This window comes from Mus caroli, unplaced genomic scaffold, assembly GCF_978045245.1.
Source record: "Mus caroli unplaced genomic scaffold, Mus_caroli_1 scaffold_2, whole genome shotgun sequence".
Classification (NCBI taxonomy): domain Eukaryota; kingdom Metazoa; phylum Chordata; class Mammalia; order Rodentia; family Muridae; genus Mus; species Mus caroli.
This window is the reverse complement of record NW_028227257.1, coordinates 124,863,954-124,882,416: the sequence shown is the minus strand read 5'-3', so window position 1 is coordinate 124,882,416 and position 18,463 is coordinate 124,863,954.

The window sequence follows — 18,463 nt, the reverse complement described above, 5'->3', positions numbered from 1 at the left end:
TCTTTCTCTCCCACCCACACTTGCCATCTTCATAGATAACTGACATTTGAAATAGCATCCACTGTGGCAATCTCTGGTCACAGTGAAGTGGCAGACAACTCAGCTCCTAATTTAGCTATGATGATCTTAGAAAACTATATTTTGTTTATTTGTTAGTTTGTTTTTGATCTTCTATAAAACGTGGAATACTTATTCAATTCTCCCCTTTCATGTAGGATCCTTTTATTCAAAAAGTGTCTACTCTGGTATTTAGAAGGACCAAGAGAGTCTAGAGCATGCTGTAGTCTCATAACCATTGAACCAGTAAAACAACACCTGGACTGGGCTCAGCAGTCCACCACTTGTGCTCCATCTCATTTCCATTCAGATTGCATCCAAAGATGCTTGGATATATGCCTGTGTGCTTCAACACTTCCATCCTAAGTTGATTATTTTTCTTTTGCATCTTGTCATCAATATGTTATCTTGTACATAACTAGTTTTTGACCTTTGCTCTTTAATATACTGTTAATAACTTTTCCTCTAACGTGACTTTTTGATGCCAAAAGAACAGATTGCTAATTGAATGTGTCAACATTAACCCTTGTAACCCTTGTAAACTGACATATGCAAAACTCTAATGTATATATGTACTGCTTGAATTTATAAAGTACTTGCAAATTGAAAACATCTCATCATAAGTTTCAAAAGGAAATTTTAGTATATCTCAGAAGTAGCATTCACTCATAGAAGCACAATGAAATCCTATTAGGTTTTTATTACAGTTATTGGAGAGATATGATAAACATAAAACTTTCAGAATATACCAGTGTATTTAACCTCTGTTCAAAGACGCAATGCTCTTTCATTTACTAATAATAGTAAATCATTTACTATTATATATATACATATATATATATATATCATTATATGTCTATATATATACACTATATATAGATAGTTCAAAATATTTCAGAACACTGAGACACTGAGAAGTTAGTTTATACATTTATATATAACCAGTTATGAATATGCTGTTATAGAAAAACCAGCTTGAAAGTATGGAACTTTTAATATTCAAGTGTTCCATTTCACTGACACAATAATTTCTTTTCATGGAATGATGCTTATAACTTTTCTTCAGCAGAAAAATGAAGTTTGTAAGATAACACTCTAAAAAGAGAAATGATAAATGTGGAGTTTTTTGGGTTTTTATTTTTGTTTGTTTATTTGTTGGTTTTGTTTTTTTTTTTTTTGCTAGAGTTTGATTGGGAAATAGTAAAACATTTGTGGTGACTACACTGAGGTAGAAATGGGATAAATGTTTTTGAAATATTCACTTGAATATGAACGAATGCCAGATTTACATCATGCCTATGTAAATATATAATAAGAATAACTGTTTTAATATGAACCTAGAAGATATGATAAATATTAAATGATATAATATGTAATAATAAAAATTATGATGATGATGATATATCCCTATGAAGTTTCACATATGATAAAAAATGGAAATGTGAAGCAAGAAATTAAATTAAGTAAAATTGATGTCATTATATAAGTGTCATATAATGGTTTACTAATCCTCACAAAATTATAAACCCTGAAAACAACATGTCATGTTTATATGTATATGTTTCATGACATTGACTCTTAAATTATTAAACTAGTCTTTATGTCATGGGTTATGTTATTGTATAAAATGAACCACAATAGAAACAAAAGATTTTACCAAACCCAGGTAAAAAAGAGTTCAACCAGGAGCATACAGCTCACTAACTTAGGACCCTGTAATGAGTCATGTACCAAGTTCTCATAAATGGAAATTTGGGTGCCAAGGAAGAAGCATAGAGAGAAGGATATCAGGTAATTTGGAAACATTTTGTTGTAGGTTACCTTTAAAACTTTTGGGTTTTTTATTTTTTTAATTAGATATTTTCTTTATTTACACTTCAAATGTTACCCCCTTTCCTGGTTTCCCCTCTGAAAACTCCCTATCCCCTCCCCCATCCCCTCTGCTCACCAAGCTACCCAATCCAGCACCTGGCCCTATCATTCCCCTATACTGGGGCATAGAGTGTTCACAGGACCAAGAACCTCTCCTCCCATTGATGACTGACTAGGCCATCCTCTGCTACATATAAAGCTGGAGCCATGAGTCCCAACATGTGTACTCTATGGTTGGTGGTTTAGTCCCTGGGAGCTGTGGAAGTACTGGTTAGTTCTTATTGTTGTTCCTTCTATAGGGCTGAAAATCCCTTCGGTAACTTAGGTCCTCTCTCTGGCTCCTTCAGTAGGGATCCTGTACGAAGTCCAATGGTAGGCTGTAAGCATCCACATCTGTATTTGTCAGGCACTGGTAGAAACTCACAGGAGACAGCTATTACAAACTTCTGTCATCAAGCACTTGTTGGCATCTGCAATAGTGTCTGGGTTTGGTGGTTGTATATGAGATTGATCCCCAGATGGGGCAGTCTCTGGATGGTCATTCCTACAGTCTCTGCCCCACACTTTGTCTCTGTAATTCCTTCCATGGGTATTTTGTTTGCCCTTCTAAGAAGGACTGGAGCTCGAGATTCATGTAGTGTGTGAATTGTATCTTCTGTAGTCCAAGCTTCTGGGCTGATAATCCATTTATCAGTGAGTGCATACCATGTATGTTCTTCTGTGATTGAGTTACCTCACTCAGGATGATATCTTCTAGATCCATTCATTTGCCTAAGAATTTCATAAATTCATTGTTTTTAATAGTTGAGTAATACTCCATTGTGTAAATGCACCACATTTTCTGTATCCAATTCTCTTTTGAGGAACATCTGGGTTCTTCCCAGCTTCTGGTTATTATAACCAAGGCTGCTATGAAAATAGTGGAGGATTTGTCCTTATTACATGTTGGAGCATCCTCTAGGTGTATGCCCAGGAGTGGTATTGCTGGTTCCTCAGGTAGTACTATGTCCAATTTTCTGAGAAACTGACAAACTATATCCAGAGTGGTTGTACCAGCTTGCAATTCCTCCAGCAATGGAGGTGTGTTCCTACTTCTCCACATCCTCCCCAGCATCTGCTGTCACATGAATTTTTGATCTTAGCTATTCTGACTGGTGTGAGGTGCAATCTCAGGGTTTTTTGATTTTCATATCCCCGATGACTAAGGATTTTGAACATTTCTTTAGGTGCTTCTCAGCCATTCAGTATTAGCCTTAATCAAAGTTGTCTCTCTGAATTGAAAGTCATTTGCAGTTGAAAACAGAAAAGAAAAATTACTTGTAGACAAATTCCTGTTTCAATATTGTGAGGATTTTTTCTTTTTTATATTCTGCTTCTTTTTTAATGGTCTATTCCTCCTTGCTTTAAACTTTTTTATTAATTTATTGTTTACACTCCATATTCTATTCCCCACACTACAATCCATCCTCCAATTGCTCCACATCCCACACCTCCTCCCCACACCCCTGTCTCCCTTTGGACACCTCCATTCCCCACCCCACCTGATCTCTAAAGACCCTGGGGTCTCCAGTCTCTTGAGGGTTAGGTGCATCATCTCTGAATGAACAGGAAGTCCTCTACTCTATATGTGTTGGGGGCCTCATATCTGCTGCTCTATGCTATTTGTTTGGTTGTCCCATGTTTGAAAGTTCTCCAGGGTCCAGACTGATTGAGACTGATTGATCCTCCTATAGGATCGCCCTTCTCCTCAGTTTTTTGGTTTTTTTTTTAGCCTTCCTTAATTCAACAATAGGGGTCAGCTGCTTCTGTCCATTGGTTGGGTGCAAATATCTGCATCTGACTCTTTCAAACGCTTGTTTGGTCTTTCAGAGGGCAGTCATGATAGGTCCCTTTTTTGTGAGTGTTTCATAGCCTCAGTAATAGTACCAGGCTTTGGGACCTGCCCTTGAGCTGGATCCCACTTTGGGCCTGTCTCTGCACCTTCTTTTCCTTCTTCCTTGTAATTCTGTTAGACAGGATCAACTATGGGTCAGAATTGTGACTGTGGGATACTCAACTCACTCATTTGATGCCCTGCATTTCTGCTGGAGGTTGGTTTTATAAGTTCCCTCTCCCCACTGTAGGGCATTTCATCTAAATGCTGAGTCCTGAGAGTCTCTTACCTCCCAGGTCTCTGGTGTAATCTGAAGGGTCCCCCAATCTCCTGTTTCCAAAGGTTGCCTGTTTCCATTATTTCTGCTGGCCCTCAGGGCTTCAGTCCTTTTACCTCACCCAAAACCAGATCAAGTTATCCTCTCCCCCCTACTCCCTCCACCCCTGTCCACTTTGCTCCCAGTCCGCTCCCTCCTTCCCCATTTGTGATTGTATTCTTCTTTCTCCCAAGTGGAATTGAGTCATCCTCACTTGGGTAATTTAGCTTGTTGAACTATTTGAGTTCTGTGGACTTTATCATAGATATTCTGTACATTTTTTTGGCTAATATACACTTAGTGAGTACATAGCATGCATGTACTTTTTTGGTCTGAGGTACCTCATTCAGGATAATATTTTCTAGTTCTGTTCAGTTGCCTGCAAAAGTCAGAATATCTTCATTCTTAACAGATGAATAGTTATTTCATTGTATAAATGAACCACATTTTCTGTATCCACTCTTCTGTTGTGGGACATCTGGGTTGTATCCAGAATCTGGCTATCAAAAATAAGTGGAAAAAGTGCCCCTGTGTCATTGTAGGGCATATTTTGTCTCTGTAACTCCTCCCATGTACATTTTGTTGCCACTTCTAAGGACTAAAGTATTCACACTTTGGTCTTCCTTTTTCTTGAGCTTCATGTGGTCTGGGAATTGCTTATTGGGTCGTCCAAGTTTCCAGACTAATATCCTCTTATCAGTGAGTACATACCATGTGCATTCTTCTGTAACCACTCAAGATGATATTTTCTAGTTCTATACATTTGCCTAAGAATTTCATGGAGTCATTGTTTTTAATAGCTGAGTAGTATTCCATTATATAAATGTACCACATTTTATGTATCCATTCCTCTGTTGAGGGACATCTGGGTTCTTCCCAGCTTCTGGTTATTATAAATAAGGCTGCTATGAACACAGTGGAGCATATGTCCTTATTACAAATTGGAACATTTTCTGGGTATATGCCCAGGAGAGGATTTGCCAGATCTTCCAGTAGTACTTTGTTCAATTTTCTGAGGAACATTCAGACTGATTTCCAGAGTGGTTGTACCAGGTTGCAATCCCACCAGCAATGGAGGGGTGTCCCTCTTTATCCACATACTTTCCAACATCAGCCTATACCTGAATATTTGATCTTAGCCATTGTGATAGGTGTGAAGTGGAATCTCATGGTTGTTTTGATTTGCATTTCCCTGATGATTAAGGATGTTGAATATTTCTTCAGGTGCTTCTCAGCCACTTAGTATTCCTCAGTTGAGAATTCTTTGTTTAGCTCTGTACCCCAATTTTAATAGGGTTATTTGGTTTCTGGAGTCCATCTTCTTGAGTTCTTTACATATATTGGATATTAGTCCCCTATCTGATTTAGGATTGGTAAAAATTCTTCCCCAAGCTGTTGGTGATCATTTTCTTTATTGAGAGTGTCTTTTGCCTTACAGAAACGTTTCAATTTTATGAGGTCCCATTTGTCAATCTTACAGCCCAAGCCATTTGTGTTCTGTTCAGGAATTTTTGCCCTGTTACCTTATTTTTGAGGCCTTTCCCTCACTTTCTCCTCTATAAGTTTCAGTGTCTCTGGATTTATATAGAGTTCCTGGTTCCACCTAGACTTGACCTTAGTAAAAGGAGATAAGAATGGATCAAGTCTCATTCTTTTACATGATAACTGCCAGTTGTGGCAGCACCATTTTTTGAAAATTTTGTCTTCCCCCCACACACACACACACCACCACTGGATCGTTTTAGCTCCCTTGTCAAAGATCAAGTTACCATAGGTGTTTGGGTTCATTTCTGGGTCTTCAATTCAATTCCATTGATCTACTTGTCTGTCACTGTACCAGTACCATAGAGTTTTTATCACAATTGATCTGTAGTACAGCTTGAGGTCAGGCATAGTGATTCTACCAGAGGTTCTTTTATCATTGAGAAGAGTTTTTGCTAGCCTAGGTTTTTTTGTTATTCCTGTTGAATTTTCAAATTGCCCTTTCTAATTCATTGAAGAACTGAGTTGGATTTTTGATGGGGATTGAGTTGAATCTATAGATCTCTTTCAGAAGATATCCATTTTTACTATATTGATCCTGCCAATCCATGAGCATGGGAGACCTATGTACCTTCTGAGATCTTCTTTGATTTCTTTCTTCAGAGACTTGAAGTTCTTATCATACAGCTCTTTCTCTTTCTTAGTTGGAGTCACACCAAGGTATTGTATATTATTTGTGACTATTGTGAAGGGTGCTGTTTCCCTAATTTCATTCTCAGACTGTTTATCCTTTGTGTAGAGAAAGGCCATTGATTTGTTTGAGTTAATTTTATATTTAGCTACTTCACTGAAGCTGTTTATCAGGTTTAGGAGTTCTCTGATGGAATTTTTAGGACATATACTATCATATCATCTGCAAATAGTGATATTTTGACCTCTTCCTTTCCAGTTTGTATCACCTTGATGTCCTTTTGTTTTCTAATTGCTCTGGCTAGGATTTCAAGTACTATATTGAATAGGTAGGGAGAAAATGGGCAGCCTTGTTTAGTCCCTGATTTTAGTGGGATTGCTTCCAACTTCTCTTCATTTAGTTTGATGTTGGCTACTGGTTTGCTCTAGATTGCTTTTATGTTTAGATATTGGCTTTGAATTTCTAATCTTTCCAAGACTTTTATCATGAATGCAGGTTGGATTTTGTTAAATGCTTTCTCAACATCTATCGAGATGGTCATGTGTTTTTTTTTAATCTTTGAGTTTGTTTATGTAGTGGATTACATTTATGGATTTTAGTATATGAAATGATACAACATCCCTGGAATGAAGCCTACTTGATCATGATGGATGATTATTTTGATGCAATCTTGGATTCCATTAGCAAGAATTTTATTGAGTAATTTTACATCAATATTCATAGGGGAAATTGATCTGAAATTCTCTATCTTTATTAGGTCTTTATGTAGTTTAGATATCAGAGTAATTGCAGCTTCATATAATGAATTGGGTAGAGTACCTTTTGTTTCCATTATGTGGAATAGTTTGAGAAGAATTGGGATTAGGTCTTCTTTGAAGATCTGCTAGAACTCTACACTAAACCCATCTGGTCCTGGGCTTTTTTTGGTTGGGAGACAATTAATGACTGCTTCTATTTCTTTAGGGGATATGGGACTGTTTAGGTCATTATTTTGCTCCTGATTTAACTTTAATATGTAGTATCTGTCTAGAAATTTGTTCATTTCATCCTGGTTTTCCAGTTTTGTTGAGTAGGATCTAATGATGTTTTGGATTTCCTCCTGTTCTGTTGTTATGTCTCTCTTTTCATTTCTGATTTTGTTAATTAGGATACTGTTTCTGTGCCCTCTAGTGAGTCTGGCTAAGGGGTTTGTCTATCTTGTTGATTTTCTCAAAGAACCAGCTCCTGGTTTGGTTGATTCTTTGAATAGATCTTTTTGTTTCCACTTGGTTGATTTCTGCCCAGAGTTTGATTATTTCCTGCTGTCTGCTCCTCTTGGGTGAATTTGCTTCCTTTTGTTCTAGAGCTTTTAGGTGTGCTGTCAAGCTGCTAGTATATGCTCTCTCTAGTTTCTTTTTGGGGGCATTCAGAGCTATGAATTTTCCTCTTAAGAGTGATTTCATTCTGTCCCATAAGTTTGGATATGTTGTGGCTTCATTCTCATTAAACTCTAAAAAGTCTTTAATTTCTTTATTTATTTCTTACTTGACCAAGGAATCATTGAGTAGAGTGTACTTTAGCTTCCATGTGAGTATTGACTTTCTAATATTTATGTTGTTATTAAAGATAAGCCTTAGTCTGTGGTGATCTGATAAGATTCATGGGATAATTTCAATATTTTTGTATCTGTTGAGGCCTGTTTTGTGACCAGTTTTGTGGTTGATTTTGGAGAAATTACCATGAGGTGTTAAAAAGAAGGAATGTCCTTTTGCTTTAGGATAAATTGTTGTGTAGATAGCTGTTATATCCATTTCTTTCATAACTTCTGTTAGTTTCAATGTGTCTCTGTTTAGTTTCTGTTTGCAGCATCTGTTCATTGATGAGAATGAGTGTTGAAGTCTCCCCCTATTATTGTGTGAGATGTAATATGTGCTTTGAGCTTTGCAATAGTTTCTTTAATGAAGGTGGATTCCCTTGCAGTTGGAGCATAGATATTCAGAATTGAGAGTTCATCTTGGAAGTTTTTAACTTTGATGAGTATGAAGTGCCCCTTCTTGTCTTTTTTTGATAACTTTGGGTTGGAAGTTGATTTTATTCGATATTAGAATGGCTATTCTAGCTTGTTTCTTCGGACCATTTGCTTGGAAAATTGTTTTCCAGCCTTTTACCTTGAGGTAGTGTCTGTCATTTTCACTGAGGTTGGTTTTATGTAAGCAGCAAAAAGTTGGGTCTTGTTTATATAGCCAGTCTGTTAGTCTATGTCCTTTTATTTGGGAATTGAGTTATTAATATTAAGAGATATTAAGGAAATGTAATCGTTGCTTCCTGTTATTTTTGTGGTTAAAGTTGGGATTCTGTTTTTGGGGCTATCTTCTTTTAGGTTTGTTGAAGAATTATTTTCTTATTTTCTGTGGGGCAAAATTTCCCTCCTTGTGTTAGAGTTTTCCCTTTATTATCCTTTGAAGGGCTGGATTCGTGGAAAGAAATGTGTTAAACTGTTTTTGTCATGGAACACTTTGGATTCTCCATCTATGATAATTGAGAGTTTTGCTGGGTATAGTAGCCTGGGCTGGCATTTGTGTTCTCTTAGGGCCTTTATAACATCTGTCCAGGATCTTCTTGTTTTCATAGTCTCTGTTGAGAAGTCTTGTGTAATTCTAATAGGTCTGCCTTTTATGTTACTTGACCTTTTTCCCTTACTGAACTTCATATTCTATCATTATTTAGTGCATTTGTTGTTCTGATTATTATGTTTCAGGAGGAATTTCTTTTCTAGTCCATTCTATTTGGAGTTCTGTAGGCTTCTTGTATGTTCTTGGGCATCTCATTCTTTAGGTTAGGGAAATTTTCTTCTATCATTTTGTTGAAGATATTTGCTGGCCCTTTAAGTTGAAAATCTTCATTCTCATCTACTCCTATTATTTGTAGGTTTGGTCTTCTCATTATGTCCTGGATTTCCTGGATGTTTTGAGTTAGGAATTTTTTGCATTTTGCATTTTCTTTGATTGTTGTACCAATGTTCTCTATGGAATCTTCTGCACCTGAGATTCTCTCTTCCATCTCTTGTATTCTGTTGCTGATGCTCGCATCTATTTTGCCTGATTCCTTTCCTATGGTTTCTATCTTCAGAGTTGTCTCCCTTTGGGTTTTCTTCATTGTTTCTACTTCCAGTTTTAGATCTTGGATGGCTTTGTTCAATTCCATCACCCATTTGTTTGTGTTTTCCTGTAATTCTTTAAGGAATTTTTGTGCTTCCTCTTTAAGGGCTTATACTTGTTTAGCAGTGTTCTTCTTTATTTCTTTAAGTGGGTTATTAATGCCCTTCTTAAAATCCTCTATCAGCATCGTGAGATATGATTTTATATCTGAATCGTGCTTTTCAGGTGTGTTGGGGTATTGAGGACTTGCTGAGGTGGGAATACTGGCTTCTATTGATGCCCAGTGATCTTGGTTTCTGTTAATAAGATTCTTTCATTTGCCTTTTGCCCTCTGGTAATCTCTGGTGTTAGATGTTCTAGCTGTCTCTGTTTGAAGTTTGTTCTTCCTGTGGTTCTTTAGCCTCTGTCAGCACTCCTGGGAGACAAACTCTTTCCTGAGTTCCAGTGGCCAGAACACTCTCTGTAGGTAAGCTCTCCTCTTACAGGGAAGGTGCACAGAAGCTGCAGCTCAGATGGACCTTCTGATTCCTGGAGTCAGAGCCCTCCCTAGAGACCGACTCTCCTTTGGCAGGGAAGGTGCCCAGGGGTCTGGGTCTCAGCTCTGTCTCCTGGATGAGGATGAAGGGAAGGGACCCTATCCAAGAATCTCTGTTGCTTCTGCCGCCAACGTGCTCTCCTGTGTAGACTGGTCTCAGTGATCCCAAGATTCTGTGTGTAATAGGGCCTGCCTTTGTCCTTTGATCCTGTTGCTGCTAGCACAAGACCCTCTGGGTTTTTTGGAACTGATGTTGCATTCCACTCACCAGTGATTTCAAGATCCTGGTTGTGCTATGGTGACTGCAGCATGGAGAGTACTCTGGGGACCTTGGGGCCCTCTGCTGAGATTGTGCCCAAGATCTATATTTTGTATTCTGTTGGTGGTGCTTGCATCTATGATTCCTAATCTCTTTCCTAGCTTTTCTCTCTTCAGATTTGTCTTCCTTTGTGATTTCTTCATTGATTCTACTTCCATTTTTATATCATGGATGGTTTTGTTCAATTCCATCACTGGTTTGATTGTATTTTCCTGTATTTCTTTAAGAAATTTATGTGTTTTCTTTTTAAGGGCTTCTCACTGCTTACCTGTGTTCTCCTGTATTTCTTTAAGGCATTTATATCTTTCTTAAATTCCTCTATCATCATCATGAGATGTGTTTTTTCTGGTGTGCTGGGGTGTCCAGGGCTTGCTATGGTGGGAGAACTGTGCTCTGATGATGAAAAGTCGCCTTGTTATCTGTTACTTAGGTTCCTGCACTTGCCTCTCACCATCTGGTTATCTTTGGTGTATGTTGGTCTTGCTCTCTCAGACTTGAGCCTTTCCCTCCTGATAGTCTGTGATATTAGGTGTGTCAATACTCCTAGAAGACCAGCTCTCTCTGAACGGGGTCTGTGTATAGAGATCTGTGGCATAGTGTTATCTCCATTGTATAGATGGATTCTGGACAGATCCTGTCCCCATCTGCTCCTTGGTTGCTGTGCTTTGTGGGCTCCTGGTGGGTTTCTTGTTTGTCCAGTTATTGGATTAATAGTGGTAGTCTCACCTGTGAATTTAGGATAGACAGCCCTCCTGGGTGACCAGCTCTCTGTAGGCAGAATTTGGGTGCAAAGGGCAGTGGCAAGGGATTAGCTCCAGAGTGCAGATAGAAACTGGAAGGTAATTTTTCATTTTTAAATTCACTTTGGGAATTCCCAGGCTAGTCTATAGAGCATTATTTTACCTTCCCATGGATACTGATCAGCACTGCTTTTCACATTCTTCCCACTTTCTGAGATTTGATGGCAGTCACATGAGTTTGTATATCATTGAACATTTGAGCACATTCTTCAAATGTTTAATCATGCTGATAATCTTTCCCTGTGAAAATTAATATTTCACAGATCTTTGAAGCAATGCCTTTTCAAAGGACCTGGAAGCCATGGCATTAAGATAAACAATTAAGAACTGGTAACTCATGAATTTAAAAAAAAATTGTACAGCAAAGTATATCATCATTTGAGTAAAAAGGCAGTCTATAAAATAGGGAAATTATTTTTCAGTTGTACATCTAATAAAGGGTTAGTATCTAGAATTATTTAGAATATATGAGGAATTAAGAAACTAAGCATTAAGAATACAATCCAGTTTTTACAATGAGATATGGAACTAAGCATAAAGTTTTCAAAGATGAAATATAAGTGGCTAAGAATTTTAAAGTTTAGAATTCCCAGGGATTGGGAAGATGCAAATTAAAACTACCTTGAGATTTTATCATCTCCCAATCATAATGGTTAACATGAGATAGATAGATGATAGATAGATAGATAGATAGATAGATAGATAGATAGATAGATAGATAGCAAGAAAGTTGGCATGATTGTGAGGAAATAAGAATACTTATTCACTGTTAGTGGAAATGAAACTGTTGCAAGAGCTTTGGAAACTAGTGTATATGGGGGGTGGGCAACGAACTATGCATAGGCAGCCATGTCCCCAGTCCAGTCCAGGCTTTGAACCCCTGTTATCTGCAGGTGTTGGCCATACCCCCTGGACCCCTGACTCATGTTACAGTTACAGCCCCTCACAGCACAACACCCTCCCCCCTCCTCTGCATAGAGGAGTGTGGCCATCAGTCATGTAAGGCAAAGCCCCAAGCTCTTGGTATTCTATCTGGACTCTACCCCCATAGTTACCTGGCAACAGTCAAATAGGCCCTGCCTATTATATAAGGGGCTGCTTGTTCCCTTCTGTCTCTCTTACTCTCTGGCCTTTCTCTTCTCTCTTACCCTCTTGCTTTTACTCTCTCACTCTTGCCTCTTACTCCCTTGCACCCTCTTTATCCCCTTTCCCTCCTCCCTTCTCCACATGACCTTGGCCAGCCTCTTCTTCCCTACTCTCTCATTCTCTCTCTGCCTTTCTACAATAAATTCCTTAAAAAATATGGACTTCCTCTTCTCATCGGGATCTGTGGTGCTAGAGCAATGGAACAGGTCTCCCTTTAAAGAAATGAGACTGAAGGCCTCACTGTGTTCCCAGACACAGATTCCACTGAGTCAGCCACTGTGCAAACCTAGGACTCTCCTCCCTGTAGGAACCTGCAGGAACTCTCTCCTCCTGCCCTTTTCCCTTCAGCCCAGGGCCAGAGCCTGCCCACAGGCCCACACTGCATTCTCAGCTATTCTAGATCATCCAGTGGCATCTGCGGTGTCTGAGAGCCTGAGAACCTGCCAGTCATTGCCTCCATGCTGTCCAGGACCTCCTGAGCCAACTCCAGTAAGCCCATGGGTGTCTCAGACTGCGATTTCCCCACCCTTGAGCAGGGTCCTGTGGCTTCTCACAGCCCGATGCCTACCTAGTGGTGGCCATGAGGTGGGAAACTTCCCGAGTCCTGCCGAGCCCTGGAATACACTGGGGATCCCACATGAATTCACAAATGTGCATGTAGTTTCCTCAAAAAGCAAGAAATAAATAGATTTTATCACATGAAAAATATGCACCATGGGGCATATGCTTAAAAAATTTACAGACCACTCCAAAGATACTTCCATATCCATATTCACTTCTGTTTAGCCACATTAACAAGAAAATGGAAAAGAGCCTAATTGCCATCAACTGATGAATGAATAATGAAAATGTGGTACATCTACACAACAAGAAACTTTTCAGCTATAAAATGAAATTCACAGGTAAATGGATGTATCTCAAATCCAGCTCTCTGAGTTGAGTATCTTGGACTGAGGAATACAACTGTATATTTTCTCTCATTGGTGAATATTATTATTGAATCTTCACATATGTAGGTTCCATTTGACATAAGCACAAGAGTCTAGAAATGAGTGAAGGACTATGATGGAGTATTTCAAGCAGAAGAAGACACTATCCAGTTATTTAAAAAGCTAATGGGAGATAATAGTATAGGAAGGTTTAATAAGGAGAGTAGAGAAGAGTAGATGATTGCAAAAAGGAACAAATAACACTAAAAAAAAAAAACCTTTAAAACTCACAGAAACCTACTACAGTAGAAGCCTTCATATATATGTGGATTATATAAGTATGTGGAATATATAAAACTGGTATTAGCTCAGAATCTTGATCCATACTGACTTCCATAGTGTTGGAAGATTGAATAAAGTTCCAAAAATGAGAAAAATAATCAGCAATTGTACCTACCTGTGAACTTTGTGAGCCAAAACAGTGACTGGTCTAACATGAGATGCCTCTATGTGAAATCAAGGAGTGGATAATATGGCAGTGACTACCACTTTCTGATTGAATTTAATTCCCATAACACAAGATGAACCCAATTCCGGGCACTGTAATCTTTAGCTAATAGGCCATAGGAGAGAACCTATCTCTCTGATGGATGGACTTAATGTTAAACTAAATTCTAATGATGTATTGTTATAACCATTGATCGAGTTGCCAAACCTCATTAGAGAAACTTCCATGGTGATTAACAGAAGTATTTGTGAAGGTGGACTCCAGAAAATCAAATAACCCCATTAAAAATGGGGCTCAGAACTGAACAATGAATTCTCACCTAAGGAATACCGAATGGCAGAGAAGCACCTGAAAAAATGTTCAACATCCTTAATCATCAGGGAAATGCAAATCAAAACAACCCTGAGATTCCACCTCACACCAGTCAGAATGGCTAAGATCAAAAATTCAGGTGACAGCAGATGCTGGCGAGGATGTGGAGAAAGAGGAACACTCCACCATTGTTGGTGGGATTGCAAGCTTGTACAACCACTCTGGAAATCAGTCTGGCGGTTCCTTAGAAAATTGGACATAGTACTACTGGAGGATCCAGCAATACCTCTCCTGGGCATATATCCAGAAGATGTCCCAACCTGTAAGAAGGACACATGCTCCACTATGTTCATAGCAGCCTTATTTATAATAGCCAGAAGCTGGAAAGAACCTAGATGCCCCTCAACAGAGGAATGGATACAGAAATTATGGTACATTTACATAATGTAGTACTACTCAGCTATTAAAAAGAATGAATTTATGAAATTCCTAGCCAAATGGATGGACCTAGAGGGCATCATTCTGAGTGAGGTAACAAGATCACAAAGGAACTCACACAATATGTACTCATTGATAAGTGGATATTAGCCCAAAACTTAGGATACCCAAGATATAAGATACAATTTGCTAAATGCATGAAACTCAAGAAGAATGCAGACCAAAGTGTGGACACTGTGCCCCTTCTTAGAATTAGGAACGAAACACCCATGGAAGGAGTTACAGAGACAAAGTTTGGAGATGTCACGAAAGGATGGACCATCTAGAGACTGCCATATCCAGGGATCCACCCCATAATCAGCTTCCAAACGCTGATACCATTGCATTCACTTGCAAGATTTTGCTGAAAGTACCCAGATATAGCTGTCTCTTGTGAGACTATGCTGGGGCCTAGCAAACACAGAATTAGATGTTCACAGTCAGCTAGTCGCGGATCACAGGGCTCCCAATGGAGGAGCTAGAGAAAGTATCCAAGGAGCTAAAAGAGATCTGCAACCCTGTAGGTGCAACAACATTATGAACTAACCAGTACCCCAGAGCTTGACTCTAGCTGCATATGTATCAAAAGATGGCCTAGCCGGCCATCACTGGAAAGAGAGACCCATTGGACACACAAACTTTATATGCCCCAGTACAGAGGAATGCCAGGGACAAAAAAAAAATGGGAATGGGTTGGTAGGGAAGTGGGGGGAGGCTATGGGGGACTTTTGGGATAGCATTGAAAATGTAATTGAGGAAAATACGTAATAAAAAATATTAAAAATTTAAAAATATAAACAGAGGTATTTGTAACTGATAATAGTGTAGACGATGAAAGACTACAGAAAGCTCTACCATAAACAGAATGACTACACCATACTCTCTTCTTTCAAGGCTTAGGGATAACTGCAAAATAAAGAGCAGAAAGACTGTAATGGCTGAAGGAGAAGTGGTTATCTAAAAGTAAGTGATATTTTGGGGATATATAAAAGGTAGAACAGATATAAGTTCCCTAAATTCACAGCATGCATAAAATATTTACAACATCAGAGCACATAACATTCCATCATGGACATAAATTCTCACATCGAAGGTGCTCTTGGAAATTCATAGCTTCTTGGTAAGGAAGAGTTGGGTTTTGTTTTGTTTTTCTTATTTTAAAGAATGCAAGTTCTGATTCATAGACTACCCTCAGGGGAATGCCAAGTGAGCAATCCCTTCAATGGTTCTTGGTGGGCTAAATAAAAAGAAAGGATACAAATTTGGATGAATATGGAGAAAGGACGTTACTGGGAGAAGAAAGAGGAGGTTATGAATAAGATCAAAATACAATGTAGGAAGTTTTCAAAGAATTAATAAAGAATGAAAGATAAAAACAATACCTGTTCAAGTATTTTCCTTTATCATTTTTCAATCTAGCTTTACTAGCCATTGCCACGTTTTTTTTTTCCTCAATCACCATCTGTCCTCTACCTTTTAGTATTCACTTCATCCTCTTCTTTCTAACAGAAAAAGAATGCACCAGGTTTGGGGAATATTTATTTTCACATATTGTCTTGACTTGACTGCAAGCAACATAGAGTTAGGAGTTCTTTTCTGTGAAATGTTTGCTCAACAGTATACCACTTGAGTTCAGAGGTTGAATTTACTCTTCACTTTGCCCTTGCATCTGACCTATCACTGAAGACAAAGTGTTAGGGGAAGGGGAAAGGAGAAATGAAGGTAACTGAAAACCAGCAAAAGAACTAGTAAGTATGGGTGATGCATAAAAAGCCTTGCTTTTTGTTTACGTGGTTATTAGAAAAGAAAACCATTTTAATTTTTTAAAATGATTTGTTTTCCTTTCTCTTTATGTTAAAATACAAATGGTTATCATTATATTTTTAACCTCTGCCTTTCCACTTAAATACCTGCTTAGTTCTTTAAAACTATTTTTGTAACATATAACAAGATTAAAACAATTTAGAGAGAAAAGGGGGTATAATATGATTATGCCAGCCACAGGATTTTAAGAGGAGGATAAAATGCTTCTTTCCTGTTCTGGATAGTGGGATAGCTGGGAATGGTGACACTGGTAACTGTCACTGTTTACAGCAATCAACTTCTCCATGGAATTAGATCATAGCTTAGGGTTTCCTCATATGGTAATGGAAAGGCATTATCCTACGAGGTTTATCCAAGATAAAAATGGTTAATTTTTAGCTTTTGTTAGAAAATGATTTATTGCATTGACACGTTCCATTTATTTTTATGCTCAATAAATAGCCTGAACTCTAATTTAAAGCAAATTGCATGAAATAATTATGAAGCATTTGAAGTAATGAGAAAATAAAATTCTGTGAAGCTTTTAAAACAAACACCAATTATTGTACATTCATGGCTAACAACCTTTTAGACAATCGGAATCATATTTTTACAAATTAATTCTCTTATATTAGCATATAGAATTTTGAGGTCAAGTTATACAGCACAAATATTTAATCTATATCAATTTTGCTAACCTTACTATAAATACAAATATTTAAATATTATCAAAGGCAAAAATATAAAAGAAAACAATGTCAAATTAAGATATCTACAGCTTTTATGCTTAAAGTGTATCTTTTTGTACTTTAAAATTATATTTTACAAAATTATCTTTCATATTTTCTCCACTTGAGAATTTTCATCAGAATACATTTTGTTCATAATTCATTTTGTTCATAAAAAAAGAGAGTGCAATCTAAGATTGGAGTGATGGCTCAGTAAGGGTCATTAATACGAGTTTTTGATGAAAGAGCCTGAGGATATGAATTGAATCCTTAGATCCAACATTAAAAATAAAAAGGTAAAGGGCATGGCCATACACACACAAAGTTTGGGGCTGAGACAAAAGGATGGACCATCTAAAGACTGCCATATCCAGGGATCCATCCCATAATTAGCCTCCAAACGCTAACACCATTGCATACACTATTAAGATTTTGCTGAAAGGACCCTGATATAGTTGTCTCTTGTGAGACTATGCCGGGGCCTAGCAAACACAGAAGTGGATGCTCACAGTCAGCTATTGGATGGATCACAGGGCCCCCAATGGAGGAGCTAGAGAAAGTACCCAAGGAGCTAAAGGGATCTGCAACCCTATAGGTGGAACAACAATATGAAATAACCAGTACCCCGGAGCTCTTGTCTCTAGCTGCATATGTATCAAAAGATGGCCTAGTTGGCCATCACTGAAAAGAGAGGCCCATTGGTCACACAAACTTTATATGCCCCAGTACAGGAGAATACCAGGGCCAAAAAGTTGGAGTGGGTGGGTAGGGAATTGGGGGGGAGGGTATGGGGGACTTTTGGGGTAGCATTGGAAATGTAAATGGGGAAAATACCTAATAAAAATATTTAAAAAATAGATAAATAAAAATAAAAATAAATTATGTAAGGTACATAGTGGCTGATTTTTTGCTAATACATGACTATGCCCTGGCTGATAGGTTTTATATATTATGGGTTTTTTTAATATTAACATCTACTTCCTTTTATATAGAAATTTATTATAAACAATGTTTATTTTTATGCAGTCAGAATCTTATTATGCCATAATTGTGTCAACAGGCCATATTGAGTGACTATATTATAAAGGTTAGTGTAAGATCAGTTTATAGTATTTCAGTATGACCAATTCACCTAACATCACATTTCTCAGAATGTATTTCTAATGAAATGTTTTTGTTAGTGTTTTCACTTACTATTATTGCTTTTTAAAATTTCCCTCCCTTTTCTTCCCTCTAGTGCATCTAATGTCACTTTGCCCAACTCCTCCTATGTCTTCTACTCCCTGCCTTTCAAAGTGACAGCCTCTTTTTCTCTGATTTTATAACACACACACATATCCAGCTGAGTCTGTTTAATTTTGCTTGTATATATATGATCTCAGGGGTAACGATTGGTACTGAATAACCAATTATAAGACTCATCACTGGGAAAGTCTAATTATTTGATTCTTGGTAGTCATTAGTTACCTAGAGATTTT